The following is a 16,832-nucleotide window of genomic DNA, read 5'->3' on the forward strand; positions in this document are numbered from 1 at the left end:
ACCACTCTGAACTTAAGCTCAGGGAATAAGGGTATTTGGCAGTGTAAACATAAGGACGGGAGTTGAAAATGTCCATTTTGTTAGGCCTGAGACTCTGACACAGAGTGGATTTGCCTCCTTGGAGCCCTGCCCACTAAGCTACCAGCTCATCACCTCGGCTGCTGCAGTCCTGCTCCCCTGGAGCTGCGAGACAACTGGTCCGAAAACACTAGTCTAACCTCATTACCTTTCATTTCATGAACATTTCCTGGTTGTCTGTCATAGGACCTAGGAAGTCCCAATGCCACAGCAGCTCGAGCTTCTACCCTCCGACATAGTCTCAGTGCTGAGTACAAACGTGGGACTTGTACACCGGCTGCTGCTACCAGCCTAGGGACCTCGGCAGAAAGACCAGCAGGTTTCCTCACGTCAGCGTGGACTTGAACGAAGATCCACATCACTAAAATGTCGGTACACCTATTTGTCGCACTGAAGGTGGAACACGTTTGATTGTAATTTCCCCCCTAGAATGTAATTTATCCAGAACACGTATGAAGGGCATTACTACAGAATCCAGTGTTGCAAGGGTTGCACCGGGACATCTCTTCCTGACCGACGACTCTGCTTCCTCCCTAAAACCTAAGAATGTTTGCGTAACACACTCAGTATTCATGGACCACTAGTCCCAAAGCAAGCTCAAGTCACAGCAGGTAAGGGGACTCTGACTACCTAAGAAACTGAAATTTCAAATCTGATGAATTCTGCTCTAGAGTTCAGAACGTATGTAAAAATTTCACATGACAAAACGATCAGTTATCAGGCAAAGTACAGACTATGTTTACTATACCGATGGTTCTTGTTATTTCTTCCACTTCATTTTTTCTCAGTATTCATCTCCTCTTGTAACCTCAAATTCTCTTTCTTTTTTTCTCCCTGATTCTCACAGATTGCATGCACATTAATAGGATAAATCGGTCATGTGTATTTGTGGAGAAATTATGTCTTTTTTTTTTTTTTTTTTTAAACAGGATATCCTGGATCCCAACCCTATTTATACAAGCAGGATGTTTCTATTCTTGGTTATATACTCACGTTCTGAGGTCCATGGCTGATTTGCCAAGATGTCTTTCAGATTCACCAAAGGAGAGCAGACTAATGGTTGCTTTTAACTAAGACCAGGCCTGAGATCTTAGACGGGTTACGGACTGTAACTGGGCCTCAGCTTCTTCACAAACCTGTGGCCTATTTCTCCACTGCCAGAAGAGGGTTGTTTTTTGTTTGTTTGTTTGTTTGTTTTTTTCAGTGATATATTATGGCAGTAGTGAATTTAAATTATTTTTTACAAGTCTTCATCAATTATGGCTTCTGATTGTCAATTTCAAAGTAGTGCTCTCTAAATGACTTATAGGCTTTCAAATGGTTATTTTCTTCCATTATAAAATAAACTTTGGCATAAACTATGCGCTGTCATACATCTTAATTACATACGGTGATATTTGCCATTAAGACCATTTAGCAATTTTCATCCAGTTGCACTTTTAAGCTATGATAATTTTCTTATTAAGGAAATGGGATGAGCAAAGTATATTAATTTGTAGGGATTACCAATCAGATCATTAGAAAGGACAAAAGTCACAAAATAAAAGCTTGCTCAAACTATTCCAGCATTTCAATACAAGTTAATTTGAAAAAAAAAAAAAGTGCTGATATTTCATCTCTATAGAATGTTTTTGCTAAATGGGCTAATCAATGCGGCCTAGTTAATGCTAGTTTCTGAGTGCAATGAAATAATATGCATTTATTGCATGGCTCCAGAAAGGAAGAAGCAAGCACTCGCACCAAAGGGCCAACCGAGTACATCTGCCAACAACTGGTTCCATATAGTGGCAATTCACCCAGTAGACACCATGGAGTAGCTACCTATCTGACATGATATTTACTTTCATCACCCCAAACACAGAACACTGTGCTATTCCTAACAACTTCTAAAAATTACTTCTACAGTCTTCCAGAATAACTGGCTGTAATGCTTAGAGTCAGGAAATTCTACGCTATGCGTTTCCCTCATTCTTTATGAGTTAAGCGTATTTATTATAGTTCTGTCACCAGCTAAGAACTCAGATTCCTAATAAGAGGTTAGTTCTATTTAGTTGTGATTTACCCATCACAAAACTTAATAATGAAACATCTGTGTAGTAACTTGTAATTAATGTAATTTCTTTAATGTGGCCTTACAAGTATTCCTTACAGTCTCTTGAGCAACAGAGGTCTCAAATACATCATTTAAGAAATAAAAGAAAAAGTTATGAGGCTTATGATATGTATTTTTTAGGGTGTAACTTTTCTGAGGATTCTGACAATGAGAATCAAAACCTTGAAAAAAACCAAAAACCTTGAAAGAGATAGATACCTTCCAATTTACACTCCAAAGTATGTAAACTAGATAAGCAATTTCTATACATACAAAGCTTTAAAAAAAAGGAAAAAAGATGCCCATCTCATCAATACATTATTCAAAACAGAGAAAAACAGGGAGGCCTGGCTGGCTCAGTTAGCAGAGCATGCAACTCTTGATCTTAGGGTTCTGGGTCTGAGTCTGTGTTGGGTATAGAGATTACTTTAAGTAGAATCTCTTAAAACCAATAAAATAAAATGAAAAAGAAAAGAGAAAAGTATTTCAAAGGTCCAATAATAGGTAACTTGTAAAATTATGGTAAATCAGTTTGATGAATAATTAAAGTCATTAAAAATGAATTACTAAAACCACTTGATGGAAGATATTCACAATGTTAAGTAAAATAAGCAAGTTATAAAATACCATACTCATTTTTTTAAAAAATATATACGTAAAATAAATACAATCACACAGATGTGTGTATTCATATAGCTACACATAGACATGCACATATGACTGGAAAAAAAGAATATATAACAAATAGTTAACTGTTTTCAAAGGGAAGCTATAATTGTCTTTTCTTATTTTTATGTACATTAACTGAATGTTCCATAATAAACATGCATTAGATTTATACTTTAAAAAAAAGAGAGCAAGATTGCATGAAGACCATCTTATATAAGTAACATCAAATAAAAAATGATAAATACTTCAGAAACAAACATAGGTATTTGCCTTTTAAAACTAAATCCTATTTGCATCCTACAGATTAACAGCATCGGCTTTCAAAAACACACAATACAAACATCAGAAACTTCTTATTTCAATTCACGAAAAGGGGGGGGCACTGAGTACTTAGACTAAATAGCAGTTTTTTATTTAAAAAAGAATAACCAAAGAAACAAGTCCCATATTCATAAATGCCATAATGTAATATCTAGATGAGTAAATAATGTCCTATGGATTTTATGGATTAATGGAAATTTTATCTTTAAGATATACTTCTAGGAACAACATAATAACACAGGAAATAGGATTAACTGCACGGAAAACAATGAACGATAAATAGGTTTCCATCATTTTATTTTATTTTTTATTTTATTTTATTATTTTATTTTATTTTATTTTATTTTATTTTATTTTAATTTTATTTTTTTTAGGTTTCCATCATTTTAAAACGCCTTTATTTTTATGTATCCTTAGTACACTAACATAATATTTTTATTAATTCTTATTTAAAATACACTAACGGGGGGATCCCTGGGTGGCCCAGTGGTTTAGCGCCTGCCTTTGGCCGGGGGCGTGATCCTGGAGTCCCGGGATTGAGTCCCACGTTGGGTTCCCTGCATGGGGCCTGCTTCTCCCTCCTCCTGTGTCTCTGCCTCTCTCTCTGTGTGTCTCTCTGTCTCTATCATAAATAAATAAATAAATCTTTAAAAATAAAAAATAAATAAAATAAAATACACTGAAGGTCTCCTGTTAACCAAACTGGAAGAAAGTTCCACTCCTCTGCTTGGTACCGATGGCCCTCCGTGACCTTTGCCAGTGCACCTCCTAGGACTCCTCGAGCCACCCTCTCCAGGCCGACGGGGCCCTGGCGACTTTGCCCGCGCACCTTCCAGAACAGACTCCCGGCTCGGTCAGGTCAGAAGGCCTCCCTCATCTTAGTCCCTCGCCAATGCTCGCCCGTTGATCTTCCTCAGCCCCCACCGGTGTTGGGCTTCTCCCGGCTGGAAGCTGGTACAGGCCCGCGTGCTGGCTCTGCACCGTAGTTGTGCCACAGCCTTTGTACACGTTTTAAATAATCCACGCAGGTGCTGTTTACCCCCTTGTGAGGAGAGGGACAGAAAGCACCCAGTCTCTCAGCGTCCCATCGGAAGGGAGTGGCCGCTCGGGAGGTGTCACACTGGGGCTGCGAACTCTGAGACACGGCCGGCCGCAGCGGGGAGGGCCCTGAGGAAGCACCAGGAAGCCAGGAGGGGCCGCGACCAGGTGGCCGGGCCAGGGCTGGGCCAGAAGCCACCGACAGGCCGCACGCGCTTGTGCCTGCCCAGGGACGGGCAGCTGCCAGCTATTCGGGATGCGCATGAAAAAGCTAAAATAGAAGCACAATTGCCACAGGAGTAGAAGCACCTTCGTGCTCAGGGCCCTCAGCAGCCGGACGGACGAACTACCAGACACGACGGACACCTGCGCAGCGGGACGCCGCCGGCCGCCCAGAGAAGGCCTCAGCGGCCCACCTGCGTCTCCGAGCAGGGAGGAGAGGCGGGCCGCGGGCCCAGAGCAGGGACTGAAAGCCAGCGAGGACCTGTGGGTGCTCAGCACCGGGGGACGGGCCAGGGCCCCGACGCCAGCCCCCAACACAGCAAGGCGCGGCTTCCCCGGGCGGCGCCAAACGCACCTTTGCGGGAGAGAAACCACCTGATGGCCAAGGGCCGGCAGAAGCAAAACCAACAATAGCGACTGGTTTGTGGCGCTTCCACACTCGATCATTTGATGAAAGGCAGTAACGCCTGGAGGTGCGCGCTGAACAGCCTTCCGAGAGGCACGCTTGGGTATAGGAAAGCCTTGTTAGAGCAAATGTCCTAGTCTCAGGACCCCTTTCCCACTCTTAAAAATTACCGAGGCCTTCAAAGAGCTTTTGTTTCTGTGAGTTGGACCAATATTGACCACATTAGCCGTTCAACCTGAGACGCTCCCAAAAAGCTTATTCGTTATCTAAGGATTAACAACCATCAATCCATCATATGTTAATCTAAATAGCATGTTTTTATAAAAATTACAGATATGGGTGCTGGTTTGGTTGTCTGTTTTCTTTTAAAATAATTTTTTTTTTTTTTTTTTTGTTCCTCCCCTATAAACATCTTGCAGTTACCCTGCCCTTGCTCCCTCTCCCCCTGTAATTCTCCTAGCTGGGAAGGCCGGAGTGGAGCTGGGCTGTCGAAGCCTCGTCCACAGAGCCACCTACCTGCCCATTTCCTTGCAGGCTCCTTTTAAAGTTGTACTTAAAAGACTGCCCTCAGAAACGCTTCTGTTTGGCAGAACTTGTATTCAGCTTGGCCCTTTTAGGCCAGGAATGAAGCCTCATTTGAAAGAAAACAAAATGAATTTTAGAAATTAAAAAAAAAAAAAGCACACTTTTTTGCTTTTAGCAAAATCTTTTCTAAAGCAAACAAAAAATTATATGAGGAGGGGTGCTGGGGTGGCACAGCTGGTTAAACGTCTGCCTTTAGTTCAGGTCGTGACCTCAGGGTCCTGGGATGATGCCCTAAGTTGGGTTCCCTGCTCGGTGTGGGGTCTGCTTCTCCCTCTCCCTCCGCCCTCCCTCCTCATTTGTGCACGCTCGCTCTCTCTCTCTCTGTCTCTCTCTCAAATAAATAAATAAATAATCTAAGAAATAAAACAATATGAAGAGAGCATTGTTTTACATTTTTGCAAATCTATTTCACGTCTGAGTTAAAAGAAAACAACTAGGTTCTCATTTTTGTTTATTTGTTCAATCTGTTGTAATATCAGGTACTGTGCAGCATCTGGGAAATTGTACTATATACTCATAAGAAAATAGAAGAAAAAAAGGGAAGACAATACCTTAGTGCTAGTTTGACCATGTTGATCCCAAATAGAGTCTTAGAAACCCAGGATTATGTGTAGAGAGCCACTAAATATTCATACACATGATTCCTTTTATCTTTAGGCTCTGATGAGAACATTATCAGTGATTGTATTGAGTCTACCTCACTCCTTCAGTCTCTTCGGGTATAAAGGTGTACTCAATGAAGTGAAAGTCTTCACTGGGATGATGGATGGTTGAAGACTGAAAATCAAAAAGTGCTGAATTTTTGTACATTAATATAAAGAGTGGGTTGGGCCTCGCCGGAGAAACACAACCAACAGGACAGACACACAAGGAAAGAGATTTATTATAGGGAATTGGTTCACATGATCATGTAGGCTGAGAATTCCAGATCAAGGATAACCAACAACATAGTTCTAGCCAGCATCCAAAGGCTTAAGAAATATTCTATCCTAATAAGAAAATAATTTTTGTGTGTTCTGAAGACCATTTTGAATAGCTACCAAAGCACCAACGTACTGCGCAAAACAGTTATTTTTTGGCATTGAGTGAGATTTTCCTAGTAGAAACAAAGAACATGCCAGAAACCGTTGATGTGAAAAAACCAGAGACACGGTACAGTAATAAAGTTTCATGTCCCGCCAGCCTACAAAGCGGTAATCGGGATCTCTGGGCAGAGAGAATGGTGATGACTGAATTTGTATTTTGGGGTCTCAGCCCATCCGAGACGATTTTTGTTGTTGCTGTTGTAAAATTTATGTCTCTTAAGTGTTTCTGTTGCTGTTGCCTTTGTGCTAAAGACAAAGCCCTTACCCTACTTTTCAAGTGTTTCAGCTTTTATTTCCTTTTATTCAAGCTTCTTCTCCTCACCCCATTTTTCATCTGATTAGGTGGCAATATAACATACCAAGTGACTAAAACCAAGAACCTAGGGATCAGTTTGATTTTTTCCACATCCTTCACTTTCTTCCTGTCATCTACTAGCAATTTCTTTTGTCTCTATTTCCAGACTCTGTCCTCAGTCCATCCACACTTCTCTTCATCTTCCCTAATTTCCAACTCCTCCCATGTCTCAGGACGACTAGACCCACTCCTTACAGGTTTCATGATTTCTGTCCTAGCAGACCTACGAGAGCTGTCTACAGACACCCAGATTAAGTTTTTTTATGGACATACAAATAATCTTTTTTTCATCTACACAGTGCAATGAGAATTAAATCCAGACTCTGTACTTTAGCTTCTCAACTTCAGTATAATCTGGCCCCTACCTTCCTCTCTCACATTATCTCCTTCCCCTTCCTGCCCTTACTCAACATGCTCCACATACACTGAGCTTCTTTCTGCCCCTCAAAAATCCAAGTTTCTGCCTGTGTCAGGTTGGAGTACCCTCCCCTCCACCAGATTATTTTCATCATTCAGGTCTTGGCACAGAGGCCATTTATTGGTGAAGCGTTCCTTGGCCTGTTAACTAAAGTAGTTCCTTCCAAGATTTTTTTTTTTTTTTTTTGAGAGAGAGAGAGAGAGAGAAATAGAGTGTGTGTACTTGAGCAGGGTCGTGATGGGCAGAGGGAAAGGAAAAGAGAATCTTAAGCAGGATTCACACTCAGTGTGGAGCCCAACACAGAGCTCGATATCAGGACCCTGAGATCATGACCTGAGCCAAAACCAGGAGTTGGATGCTCAGTCGCCTGAGCCACCCCGGCACCCCCTTCTAGGATTTTTTCTAACATGTCGCTCTTTGTCATTTCCTTCACAGCACTTGCTTCTTACTGAATTTGTTTACTTGAAAGACTCCACAAAAAATTCAGAATTCATGTTACCTTGTACATCTAAAAATCTCGAACAGTTGTCTGAAACATTCAGTGTGAAACTGAATGTTTTTATGAAAAAAATCTGACAACTGTTTACTGGTGTTTCCTGTTCTGCATATCCTTAGCACTTGTACAACGCTCTCTTATATACCAAATATACAATATTTATCTGTGCATCTTCCCAGTCCCAGGGTAAGCTTTTCAAGATCAGAAACCTTTTTTTCCACCTACTGTACCTAACAGAGAGATTCTGGGTGAACTGAATTGAAGGCAAGCAAAAGATGAAGAATCTCAAAAATGGTAACTGTATTGGTTTTACTTCAAATATAAAACACAGAGGAAAAAAATCATAGAGCCTGAAATGACTTTAAACAATGTTCTCAATCTTGACAATCTCCCCAAAAGATTCCATCATTTTGGTAAGGTTGAGACAACTGCCCTCACTTTTTTTTTTTTTTTTTTGCAGGGTCTATTATTAACTCTTCAAACTTTTACATTCTATTATTTCTCAAGACTATGTCTTTATTCTAAAGGACTTCACTCTCTACACCATATAGTTTGTTTCTAAACAGACAGAATGTGACACAAAAACGTCACGGCGGGAAAAGTAAACCTGTCCCTCAAACTCCAATACAAAAGGACTGAACTTGCGTCTTAGCAGAATTCAATCTCCAACAACTTTTCCCTCCCTAAAATGTCCCTCCCGTTGCCTTGGCAAAGTATAAAACTGTTTAATTCACATTCTGCAGGAATAAAAATTCTTGTAATCCCTGAGAGGAACAGCTTTGTGTTTGTTCTAGGTATCCAACTGACATTTGAAAACAGAACAGCTTCTAAAACTTTCAGACAACACAAAACTCTAAAAAGAAGGCTTCGAATAAAATTAGCACAACATTTAGCCTTCTTTGACGCCTAGTCTCCTCAGGGAGCTTACCTGCTACATGGGAAGATTTAGGAACCAGACCGAAAATTGCGCCGTAGTTTAATCTCCTTCCTCTACGACAATCTTAGAAAGCAAAAGCATCAGCCTACCTGGCACTTACTTTGACCACCAAAATTTTCCCTTTCCTCCACTGACACAGAAAACCAGTGCAGGAGGCTTATTAGAAGGGCTCATTGCCTTCTCTTTGGAAGAGGCTGCTTTTACAATTTGCTGCGCTTTTCTCTCCAGGGTCTTTCAGGACTCCAGCTTTCCCTACCTTCTACCCATCTCTTTAACTGTCTATTGGGCAAATAGTTTAGTCTTTCTCAGTCTTAGTTTCCTTATCTTGAAATCCTTCAACCCGAGGTCTGATCTCAGGATGAAACGAGATTGTCTACATGCACATTGATTAGGTAGGTCCTCAATATTCGTTCCTTTGGATATATTCATTCCTTTCTCCATCGAATAGTAGACAAAATCAAACTGGAAAATGTAGGAAAAGAACATTTTCAAAGATAAAAAAAATGAGATAACAATATTAAGGAGTGGTATATTTAAAATATTTCAATTCCCAGGCCCTTGAAACTTTCTCAACTCTTCTGTTTACAACCTACCTAACCCCTTTTGTCCCAGTGTGTCAATTCTTCCCTCCCAGCTCTTTCCTTCTATTCCTCTCTGATCTTCTTTTTTTTCTCACTTTTTTCTCTATTTTTTGTTTGAAATCTCACATAAATATAGAATACTTTCCCCAGGAACACACACACACACACACTCCTTTACCGACATCTGTAAAGAACCACAGATCTAAGCTTAAGACCTCCTGTTCTAAGATTTGTCCAATTTCTGAAATCCTGGCACTCCTCCCATGGCTCTCCAACCTACATAGCTTTTATGTTATGTGATGCTGAAATGTTTTGAGAAGCAGTTGCTAAAATGAAAAGCAACTTTAGAGAGAATAATCAGAGTTACATTACCCCAAAAAGTAAGGGAGTCTTTGTCCTATAGCCAATTTTGTAATCATCACCTGCCTTTTCAAAGGAACCCAAATTGCAAAGAACAGTAAAAGGTAAGAAAAGGTAGTACAGCCTGCTGTCTCTGGAAACTGTCTAAAGACTAAATATCTTACTAACAATTCCAGCCTGTTGTCTGGATATACCGTAACCCTGTTAATAATAGAAGGCCAGAACTCAGGGTCAGTAGAGAATGAGTGTACAGTGCTCTGTATTTGCATATAAATAGATATTTCCAAAGTCAAAATACTCCATAATCACAGTATGTCTGAAGGTAGCAAAAATTTATTTTAATATATTAAAAGAACTGGCTTTATTTTGATTCAACATTAGTAAGAGACAACTGTTTCTGAATAAGCAATTGGCAAGAAATGATCAATTAGAGAAGAATTCAGGTTGAGAAAAATTTCTCAACTGGGTTCTCAGGTTCAAGGGGAATCAAACTACAGGAGCAACTCAACTGGCAAATCAAGTCCTTTATCAAACTACAAGGACCACAAAAGCTCCCAACCACATTAGAAGATGCTTCACGAAAGGTTCAAAAGGAAAGAATAGTGTATACCCCAGTGTCATCCAAATAAAAGCATGTTCCTTGCTATGAAATGGTTAACAATTCATGCTCTCAGGTCAAAGACCTGATTTTGCAGCCAGTCTCTGACATTAACCATCCTGACCATCCCCCTTCTCTTCTATCATTTTACTGGTGAAAATCTGAGGCCTAGAAGAGATAAGTATTTTAGATATAACAAAAATACCATCTGAGAAGATTGTTATGGGGATTACAGAATGGGAAATAGCAAGGTAAAAACATGTTTCTACCTTTTTTTTTATTTAAAAAGTATTATCTAAATCAAAACTCTGTCTACTTGTTTTTTTGTTTTTTTTTTTAAGATTTATTTATTCATGAGAGACACAGAGAGAAACAGAGAGGCAGAGACACAGGCAGAGGGAGAAGCAGGCTCCACACAGGCACTCGACCCCGGGGTCTCCAGGATCATGCCCTGGACTGAAAGCAGGTGCTAAACCGCTGAGCCACCCAGGGATCCCTGTCTACTTGTTCTTGAAAAGGGTGCCTGTCTTAGAAGCTCAAGATAAACAAAGAAAAAGAAAACCAAAAGGGAATGAAAGCATAAAATATGAGAAAAAAATAAGAAACTGCATAAACAGAATGAAGAAAAGAGTCCAAGTGAGAGAAGAAAAAGGTACGTTGCTTACACTTTAAGCTGCAAAAAGACAGGACAACAGGGAGAACATTGTTACAGAGAATGGGGTTATATTTCTTTTCTGTTTCCCCAAGTAGCTTCATAAACAATTCAAATATGATAAAAGAAACTGAGATTAAAAAGGCAAAAGAGAACAGTATCGTTAGCTCCAATGTTGAGATTGGTGTTTGTGTTCACAAGATGATTAATTATCTATAATTTGAGGATTTAATATAAAATAAGATAATCCCAGAGACCCATTAATGAATAACTGGCTCTCCAGGGTCTACATTATTTTAAGGTAGCTCTAGTGGGATTAGTGGCTCCCAATACTAGAGCAAAGTAAAATCCCGAATCATATGACCATTCTAGCCTAACCTATTCCATCTCTGGTGCTGCCAATCCAGCTGTTATTAAAAACAAACAAAAAGAAACCAACCAAACAAAAACAAAAAATCAAACACCACCTGATCAGTTGTGAAAAGCCGTGTTGGCCAAGGGTGAGGAAAAGAACAGCACACAAATTTTTCTATGACTGTTGGCAAACCATTAATTCGACTTCCTCTTAGCAAATACAACCACCCAAGGATATTCCTCCAATGAAATATTCCTTTTGAACATAAGCAGAAAAGCTGCATCATGCAAGTGACCTCCATTCCAACAGTGCTCTCTTTGCCCCGAGAGCAACTTAGGACTGCACTTTAATGTTTTCATAAATGCTAACTTAAGGCTCAATGGATGAACACAAACATTGAGAAACTGCGGAGTTTCAGTTCCCACACTAACTTTTTAAAGCTTCCCTCTGGGGTGTACTGTAGAAACTAAAATAGAAAATAGTTTCAGCCCAAATAACAGTGGGAACGCTGACCAACAATCAAGCACAGGTGTTTCCCAACTCCCCCCAAAGAACGAGGATCTTTCTTTCATGGAAAAGAAGGAATATTCAGTGGTCTCAAAAATTTGATTTTCAGATCTTTCTACTACTGAGATGTATTTTCAGCAGGTTAAAATAAATGGAAACACTGCAAGTACACAGAATAAGATCAAATTTTTCTCCTTTGAGACTAACCAGAAGAACATGTCTCCAACAGTTTTTTCTTCAAACCATAGTGTTACCATGTATCTCTCTAAGAACTCTCTACATGACTTTTAAAAAGCAAGTAATGTTTTTAAAAATAGTCCTACAAAACAGTGACTATAAACTCTGCAAGGACCATGGACGGCAGTGCTCACTCCAACCCTGGTGATCTATAGCTCCCAGCTGCAACGCAGTTCTAGTGGTTAAAGAATCAACTACATGCCCAGACAGAGGAAAGGCAATCTATTCCATCTGGTACTCAGTGTCCTCCTATCTGATTCACAGAAATCTTGCAATGCTTATTTGCCATGAATTACCAGCATGAACTCAGAGCTCACAGTTCATAATGATAAAACATCCATTTTTTACTTATTTTACCCCTCCTTTTTGCTTCGAAGGCTTGTAGTCTCTTTTTCTTCCCTAGTGAGCTCAATCTCCACTTTATCCATGAATTCCTATGATTAACCATACAACTTTGTAGGTGATTCACAAATGTTACATTTCCTACCTTATAGTGCTATGATGTGTAGAGTTTTCCCAAACTCAGTAGTAAACTTCTTAAAGCCTATTGCCTATTATGCCTTTTTGCAAAGTGATCTATACACAGCAGATATTCCATTAATGGAAATGATGTTGGAGTCTAACTGGAATATATTAATTAATAGAACTGCTTACTCCTGTAAAAATATCTAATAAGATACTACCCAACCCTCCAGAGAGAAAGATACTGAATATATAAATTGTTAAGCATTATACGGAATGTCAGGTTTAGAAAAGTTAAGTAACTTGCTCGAAACTCAATCCAAATCTAATACTGAAACCCTTTGCTTCTGTATTATACGGACTATAAAAGTGAGTAAGAAGTTTAGTTTACAAAGAAATAATAGAACTCAAATATTTTCAAACTGCATGGAAAACCTAGTAGCATAAATTTAAAGTTCTCTAACAGATACCATTTTAGTACTTTTCCTTCCTGGGGCTTCTTCCACATGGATGAGGTATTACACAAATCGGCAAGCGTCAACAAATATATAGCAAAACAAAAACTGTGCTAATCTTTATAAAAGAGAGGCTGGTTATTGGATCATATAATGCCAAGCTATGACCTCATCCAAAAAGACCTGAAGATATGACCTCATCGGAAAGGCCTGAAGAATATACGACCTCATTGAAAAGGCCTGAAGATCCTTCTAACAAAGAGAAGTTGGAGCTGTGATCTGAAGAAGGAGAGTTATTAGCTGACGAGAAGAAAGATCATTGCAGGTGGTAGGAACAAATAGTGCAAAGGACCTGGAGCAGGGAAGATTAGAACAAATAAGAAGGACTGAATATTTGGTTGGTCTGGAGAAAATGAGAGCGATAAGGATAGAGATGAAGAAAATAAAAAGACCAACAAGGACTTATAGGCAAAGACAAGGAAGTTTAAATGTTATAGGAAGACATAAAAAAAAAAAAAAAAAAGATTCAAGGGCAGCCTGGGTGGCTCAGCAGTTGAGCGTCTGCCTTCTGCTCAGGTCATGACCCCGGGGTCCTGGGATCAAGTCCCACATCCCCTGCCGGGAGCCTGCTTCTCCCCTCTCTGTCTCTGCCTGTGTCTCTGCCTCTCTCTCTGTGTCTCACATGAATAAATAAATAAACAAAATCTTAAAAAAAAAAAAAAAAAAAAAGAAGATTCAAGCTGGGGGAGGCGGAGGGTTCCGTTCTAAATCAGATATTGGAAAATCACTCAGGCTACATCTACATAGAATAGATGGGTGATGGGCGAGTGAAGACACAGCTGCAGCATGCTGGTAAATATATATATTTAATTCAGGTAGCAGATGATGGAGATGATGTGAAGCAACCATCCGAAACCTACATAAGATCAGCAAGAATTGGTGTTGCGTGAGATGTAGACGTGAAGAGAAGGTGTTCAGAATGTATAACCCTACTTCTTGCTCATATACCCAGCTAGACAATGGTAGTGTTCCCTGAGTCTTGGCACACTGGATAAATAAGATCAATTTAAGGGGAGGGGGAGATCAATTCGGATTCTCTATTGTAAACAGTAAAATCTACTGTATCACTTTCAGCAAAAAAGAACATTAGTAAAGGATATGAGGAAGCCCAAGTGATGACTAAGATACCTCTAGGATCTCTCTAGCGGGGGGACCCACTACTGGGCCCAGACAATATTGCTCCCAATACCCAGACTTTGCCTCTCAGGTCTATGCTTCCACTTTCTGCAGATGGAAAACCCCAAGGTGCCTCCCTTCTGCAGTCAACGGTTTCCTAATCAAAGCTCCTTTGGGTTGTCTGAATGGTGCAGATTTGGTCACCTGCTGGTATCACAGCTATAAGGATGGTTTGAAAGGTGAGCGTTTCACTCGTTCCTGAGGCCATGTGAACTCAAAAAGCAAGAAATTCACCACATATAGGGAAGGCTGCCAAAAAGAATAATAAATAGCATATGAGAAAGAACGGGCATTAATTTTGTTGATACATACCAGAGAAGATGTCAAGTAGGCAGTTGGATATATGATTCTAGATCTCAGAGGAAAGATTTTGGCTATGAACACATTTATGAATCATCTGCATGTATATTCCATAGCGCTACCAAGGAGTGGTTTGGGGTTTGTTTGGGTTTGGGTTTGGGTTTTTTTGCTTTTTATAAACATTTCAACAGGATCTTAAATACTTTAGAAACATAATAACAGTACATGCGATTAATCAAATTAATGTCACACTGTCCATTACTATGCAACACAGAATACAGCAATCTGGTTGGAAATCTTTTCATCAGTAATAGGGACAGAAGTACTATGGGGGGCAAGGGAGAAATTCATTCTAAGCCTCTAACTTATATGGCTGGCTCTGATAACTAAGAATGTTCCTACCAACTTTTACCAAAATGTTATTTCAATAGCAATTAACCATTTGGATGACTTCCAAGACCCCACAACAGACTCGGTCTGCCGCTGGATGAAAGCCACTTAATCTTGCCACCCACAAGTACACATAACTAGTTGGGGAACCTCAAATGTGTTTACCCCTTCGACGCTCACTAAATCTAAACAGCTAGCTCCTGATTTTTTTTTTTTTCAAACACAAAACCAAAATTCCCTGTTAAGCATGTGTATATGGAACTCTGATCAGCATTCAATTTAAAAGACAATGTGTTCCGGAAAATTTTTAAAAATTGACAAGATGAGAAAACAGACATATGTATCCGGAGGGGCAAAACTGGAACGAAATAGGACGGAAACATCATTGTGATTATCCTCTTCACTGTAGCTTTGGCCCCAAATTGCTTCCTGGAACACAGAAAAGCACATAAATACCCGTCTACACCTGAGAAATGAAAATAAATCCATGAGGATCCAACACGCACATCCATGGTGATGAAACAGCTGCAGTGACATCTGCTGCCTGAAGAAATGCACAGTGATTATCAACACTGGGCTTCCAGGGAGGACGTGGGGCTAAGGAGTTCCTCAGGTTAAGAAAAGGTCCCACGTGGGTGGCAGTCACAGCACCAGGCCTCTGACTCTCCTTTTACAGGTAGAGATGGCCTCATGGTCATTTCCGCCGGGTGGTGATGGAAACCCAGGATGGTATCCGGGATGCAGGGCGAAGGTCAGAGTTACCAGCCTAAGGGACCCCCCCCAGGGGGGGAGGAGAGCCAGGCCTGCAGGTGGGGGCAGGGAGAGATGGGCACAGGAGCTCCCCCAGGGGAAAGGCAGGAACCTGAGCAATGGCACTCAAGCAACTAGATAGATTTGTTGGGAGGGCCTACCCGAAAGATAAGGCTTCTCCAGTGGCTGGGGTTCCCTCTTGAAAGAAGTCATTTTGCTTCATCATGAACTATGTCTCCGTTCTCTATCCGATCAGTAAAACTAGCTGAGAGCACAGGTCTCGGGTGCCGGAGCAACCCCACAGGGCTCGTGACACAATCACGGGGCCCCCTCTGCGTGTCCAGGCTTCAAGCACTCCCTTAGGGGAGCCCCAGCACCTGGGTGAGCAGTAGGACTCTTACCTTAATATCCCCTTAATGGGCAAGAAAGCAGGCTCTGTTCAATCCCCAGGGGCCTAAAACCGTTTAAGAGTAAAACTCCTGATTCAGTGTTTCTCAAACATGAGGAAAATACTAAGCTTTAAAAAGGAAAACTTTCTCACTGTTAACTTGCAGACAGATCATCTCGGAGGATTAGCTGATTATGATAAGAGTTTGTTCATCCAAAGAACAGTGATCGATAAAATCCAATTAACATCTATTTAGCATAATAAATTATGTTTTGCGCAGTGTTGCAAATATTACATGTACTAGTGAAAAATATATACTTGGTTGTTTCCTATTTTACATCTCACTTTGGGGTTGGAGTCTTTTCATTTTGATCACGATGGAACATCATTTCAGTCTCTGCTACGGTAACCCTTGCTGCTCTTCTTCAATAGTCATTTTTAGCCCCTGATCCATGCTTTTGATGGGCCCAAAAATTTAGTAACACATTCCAAATTACAATAATAAGGAAAATGTAAGGTCACTTACTAAAGTTTTTGGCTGATTATTTATATTTATTGTTAACAAGGTTTGTCAAGTTCATGCGTCTAAATTCAGGAGCTGCACAACATTCATGGTAAAAAAAAAAAAAGTATGATATCAGCTAATATAAATACCACAGTTTACTCACTGTAAGTCTCCTACACTTTATAATATGTATTAGCTGCCACATTGCACCTAAATTCTCCCATCACTTTTATCTACATGAACTACTTTTAAGCCTTCATGAGGACCCTTCAGTAGGATGCAATTCAGACGTTCATTTAGCAAAGATATACCGTTAGCACAAATGCAAATAATGTCTCTGAACTATTCCTCAAT

At 40.2% G+C, this 16,832-nt stretch overlaps 1 protein-coding gene across 10 annotated transcripts in view; it reads right to left on the reverse strand.

The window, feature by feature from the left end:
* PTPRK (protein tyrosine phosphatase receptor type K) overlaps nt 1–16,832 on the reverse strand; it is a 546,973-nt gene that overhangs the window by 346,068 nt on the left and 184,073 nt on the right. The gene's annotated exons all lie outside the window — the stretch shown is intronic.

This window comes from Canis lupus, chromosome 1, assembly GCF_048164855.1.
Source record: "Canis lupus baileyi chromosome 1, mCanLup2.hap1, whole genome shotgun sequence".
Lineage (NCBI taxonomy): Eukaryota > Metazoa > Chordata > Mammalia > Carnivora > Canidae > Canis > Canis lupus.